This window comes from Helianthus annuus, chromosome 6 (assembly GCF_002127325.2).
Source record: "Helianthus annuus cultivar XRQ/B chromosome 6, HanXRQr2.0-SUNRISE, whole genome shotgun sequence".
In the NCBI taxonomy this organism is placed as follows: Eukaryota; Viridiplantae; Streptophyta; class Magnoliopsida; order Asterales; family Asteraceae; genus Helianthus; species Helianthus annuus.
The window spans coordinates 139,538,859-139,543,743 of record NC_035438.2 but is presented as its reverse complement, the minus strand read 5'-3'; the positions used below and the strand labels follow the sequence as shown (position 1 = coordinate 139,543,743).

The following is a 4,885-nucleotide window of genomic DNA, read 5'->3' as shown; positions in this document are numbered from 1 at the left end:
TTAGATACCTGTATGTTTCCGTGCAAAACTCTTCACGCTGGCTGGAGAATTAATTAAAATCCTCAAATATGTGTCTGTGCAAAACATTCCACGCAGAACCGTTTGTATCACCAGAAAATCACAAACTCTACCACCTGTGATTGCGTTTAGAAATTTACAGAAGAAATTCAATATTTGAAAAAATTTTATCCCCCCATTTCTTTGGTAAGATCTCTAAACATTAACATATTCTCTCCACTTCAAAGAAACTGTCGTCAATTTCACATGTTCACCAGTTCCCTACACTTAGCGAAACTGTCGTCAATCTTCACTGAATGTTCTCGGTTCCGAAAAATCACGAAAGCGACTTTCTTCTTTGCATATTCTAGTTGAATAAGAACGTCCCCTAGTACCCCGTAGGATCCGACTTGTATCCCTCCAAAGACTTTGTGAACTCGTTAGGACCGGTATTGACATTCCGGGTTCATACGTTCGTTTTCAAATGAGAGAATATGACAATAAACAAAATGCTTTCGAACATTTACGAATAACCGATAATAATCATAAACATTGACGTGCGGAAGTGAACATACCGTTTTTGTTTTTGGCCCATAGTAGTCAAGTCACCAAAATTTGACGTTTGCATCGGTAACCGTGACTACCCCACATTTTTCAAAAATCAAGTTTCCATCATACTTCATCATCCTGCGCGCTCCTGAACCCCTATGAATTTGGTGTCGAAACATAGATAAACTTGGCGAACACCCGACCCGCACTTTACAATTCACGAAACGATTTCTCACGAAACAACTTGTCAAAAATAACGTTTCATGAAATGGAGGCCCAAACAATGAACCAACCTTAGCACAACATGAGATATAACTCCAAATGGTGCATTAAATCTATTTTCTCCACTATCAATTTTCCATGGGCCCCTTTACACATTTGCACCCACTAACCCCATCACCCTTTATAAATTAATCGTGTGGAGGATTGTGTAATTTGATGTAGAAAGTCAACATCATCACATGATAAAGTGTCTTAATAAAACAAACACTTTCAATTGGTCCAATAACAATTTATTGGATTGTGAGTAGGAATCAATTTGGCGGCCCAAGTTTAAAAGATCAGATTGCTTGTGCTGAAGGCTCACAATCTGTCCAATCAACTTGAGATTTGATAAAGTATATCACATGAAAATATATCACATGAAAATTTAACGGCCCACCTAATTAGAGTGCATCAACAACCCTAATTTTAATCAACGGCCGCTAACATCTTCCAGTTGACAAACATCGTATTTCCTACCATCCTCTACGATTACCAGCCTCCAATAACCACAACAATCAAAGATTCAGCCGCTAACACATCATCTCGATCCGCTAAACCACCCCCAAAAGACCAAGAGTCAGTCAGATCTTCTTCTTATTCTTCGATTAGCAACCAGACAACAAATCCCCAAATAAAAATCAACATACAACAGCTAATAATCAACATACAGCCGCTAATTTCTTGATTTCTAGGGCACGACTGAAGCAACCAGCGGCTTCAGCGTAGGGTTGAGATCGGAGACCATTATCAGTCATCGGTGCACCTCCGTCAACACCTGTCTTCGACCTGAATCAGCTCCGATGAAACCCAGTACAGGTCTCATGCAAGTCTGCGATACACAAGACCAGCTGTACATCAACGGTTGCCTGACCTCATCTTCTTTCTTTTTCTAACCAGCACAAGCAATGATATATAAGCATCAAACAATCAAAAACCCCAAACAAAATTGCAGCCACCAACATCATCGACGAAACACCTGAGTCGACGAAACAAGGAAGCCGACGAAACAGGATATTCAGGTGTTTCGTGGGGGGCATTTCGTCATGTGCAGGGGAAGTGGGGTTTCGTCGGAAACCCTAAAATTTCTTAACAACCGCCAAGAACATCTCAAGAACACAACCACTGTTTATTCCCAGATCTGACGAAAAATCTTTAGAAACAAGATGAAAACTTGATTTGTTTGGTGTAAAACAGAAAACCTAAACCTCGGGTGTGATTCGTTTCAGTGCAGATCTAAATTTCGGGTCCAGATCTGGGTTTTTCTCCATTTTCACCATTTTTACATCTTGAACAAAAAGCACAAAAATCACAGATCTAGAGCACCTGTGACTTAGTAAACGGTTAGATTTACCAAATGGGGCACCATGGCTCTGATACCAATTATAGGATCGTGTTTCGGGACCGAAACCGTGATTAGTGTGAGATTAGTTCAAGACGGGAGAGATTAGAGATGGATAAACACAACTTCTTTGTATTAATCGGTAGTAATACATTACAAATCGGCCCGATTAAAAGCTAACCGAACTAATACCAAAGGAGTATACATCCGGGGAGAGACCAAGTGGTGATCCCTCCCCCACACAATGAAGCTCAAAGGGAACTCTCAAATGAGCTCCCCTGTCTCACAACTCTCTCTGGTGAAAATGAAAGACAAGGGTGGTATTTATACCCATACCCATTTCACTTGCACACACACACGGTCAAACACATAACCCTCTCGTTTAACCACTTCAAACGAGCGGGTCAATACACATTCATTTGACCGTTTCACTAACTGTTACATATTCAACGTAAAATAAAATCTAATCTATTCGACAAGCATCGAACACAAAATCTGCATCAACAAAAACTAAAGAAAATAGGTTTTTAATAATCCCACGTTTACAATCTTATACACAATAATCCCACCTTTACTCCTGGTACATAATAATCCCACATTTTTAAAATATTTTCCTAATGGTCCCAGTTAACTTAAGACTAACCATTGTTAGTTTTATCCCACATGTCATCCCAATCACCATCCTAGTCATGTAATAGGATTACTAATAGGACTAAAGATGAAGAAGATTACTATTGTGGTCATGTAATAGGTGGAACACTAATGATTTATATAGAAAGATACCCATAAATGTTGATGTCCATTGGTTACATTGGGGAAATGTTGTGATGCAAGAGGTTGAACACTGGAACCACCCCTCGACCCTTCCATCTCTGATACTTGGGCTCGTAACTGGACCACGGTACTAGTAAGTTCTTCACATTGAGACTTCAATTGGATGTTTTCTCTATGAAATGCCGAACGACTTGGTATTACACCCCAAACATTAGCAGCATGAACACCCAGACCATACATAACCACATCACCATTTCAATCATTACCCATTACTTTAGAAAAAACATCATCTGGTCCAGGCTTATCGATCGAGCCCTCGGGAAGATTAGAACTATGTTGTTGCATTTGTGCCTATATTAGACTTAGTAACAAAAATAAGGTATGTATTTTTAACAGCATCAAGAACACATAGAAAAAATATTTTTATGAATATATAAGCATATTACTTACAATTGCATTTGAAGCTTCCAAATTTTTGGTAGTTCCATCTTTGGAGAAACATGCATGAAACATTTCCAATCGACTTGGATCTTGTCCCTTAGATGCCTTTGAATAAAAAGAAAATAAGTATTAACAATGGATATCGACATGCTACATTAACAATTGCACTATCTCATACAGTCACCTTTAGCTCTTCACGGACTCGAGCATAACTTTTTTAACCCGTTACTTGAACCATCTTCTTCTTTGCCCGATTCACCTTGTTTTTTTCACTTACCATCTTCAGTAGACAAGTGAAATTTCAGAATGGGCTCAAAGGTGAGCTGGCCCTGAATACAAGTTTTTTATATATTCATCTTTATCACACAATATATGATTTAACAAAAAAATGAAGCAATCAAGTAGATCAAATAAACCTGCTTCATTTTCTTGTTGTGAAACTTCATGCTCTTCTTCATTTTCTAGAACTTCACGTTCTTCTTCAACCAGTTCATCGTTCTGATTTTCTAAATCATTCACCTTTTCTAAGTCTTCAATATCTTTAACTCCATCATCTTTAAAACTATCTTGTTCTTCATAAGCTTCATTCATATCGATATCTTCAATATCATCAAATTCAACATCGTCTTGTTCTTCATTGATATCTATAGTTACAAAAAAGTAAGAATCAAAAACAGTTAATTGAATCTAGGCTTGATATTAATTGAGTATCATACATAAAATATTTGAAAAACAAATATAGGTACCATGAAATCTCATGTCACGCTCCTCGTGGTCATCATTGTTGTCAACTGCAAATAACTTTCTCTTAGCTACATTTGATCTCCCTCTTGTATCAATTACTTTTCCCTTTTGCATATGAGATTCTGAAAATGTTAGCACACGGGAGACAGTCGGAGCAATGAATCGTTTCTGTGCTAAATTAGTATATCTTTTCAGGGACTACGGAGCAAATGTATGTTGGATGTTAGCACACGGGAGACAATCCCAAAGCTTGTAATTTTTTTGGTTCTCTTGAACCCTTGACATTCTACTCTTTTCATAATCATTCATATGTCTTTTGAAGCTTTGTCCTTGCATACTTTTATCTTCCATTACTTGTGTACACAAAAAAGAAAAATCTCATTAATCATTCATAAAAGGCCCAAATAAATAAAGGGCAAATACCACAAAAAACCAATATACTTTCTCTTTTTTCTGACAAAAGTCCCCCAACTTAATTTTTGTATATTAAAGTCCCTCTACTTGTTAAATTTAAATACTATTATGAAATGACCTATAGAATTCTCTCTAAATTTAAATTTAAATAGCTTATTCAATTCAATGTTGATGGGGCACATATGTAAAATATACCATGCTCACATGGAGAATCCATATCTCATAAATAAATAACAAAGCTTATTCGAAAAAGGATCATGATGATTATATATCCTTTTTAAAGTGATAACAAGATCCTCCTGTTCAAGGTTCATCGACTATGAAACTGAGGATTCCTCATATTGCGTTGTACATGCTTCGAAG

General features: G+C 37.2%; 1 long non-coding RNA gene across 1 annotated transcript; it reads right to left on the bottom strand.

The window, feature by feature from the left end:
- Positions 1-2,944: 2,944 nt before the first annotated feature.
- On the bottom strand, positions 2,945-3,641 carry LOC118479801. The gene is made up of 3 exons (XR_004860859.1): positions 3,549-3,641; positions 3,374-3,469; positions 2,945-3,274 (listed from the first exon to the last, which is right to left on the bottom strand). It is a non-coding gene; the product is annotated as an uncharacterized LOC118479801 (long non-coding RNA).
- Positions 3,642-4,885: the final 1,244 nt, after the last annotated feature.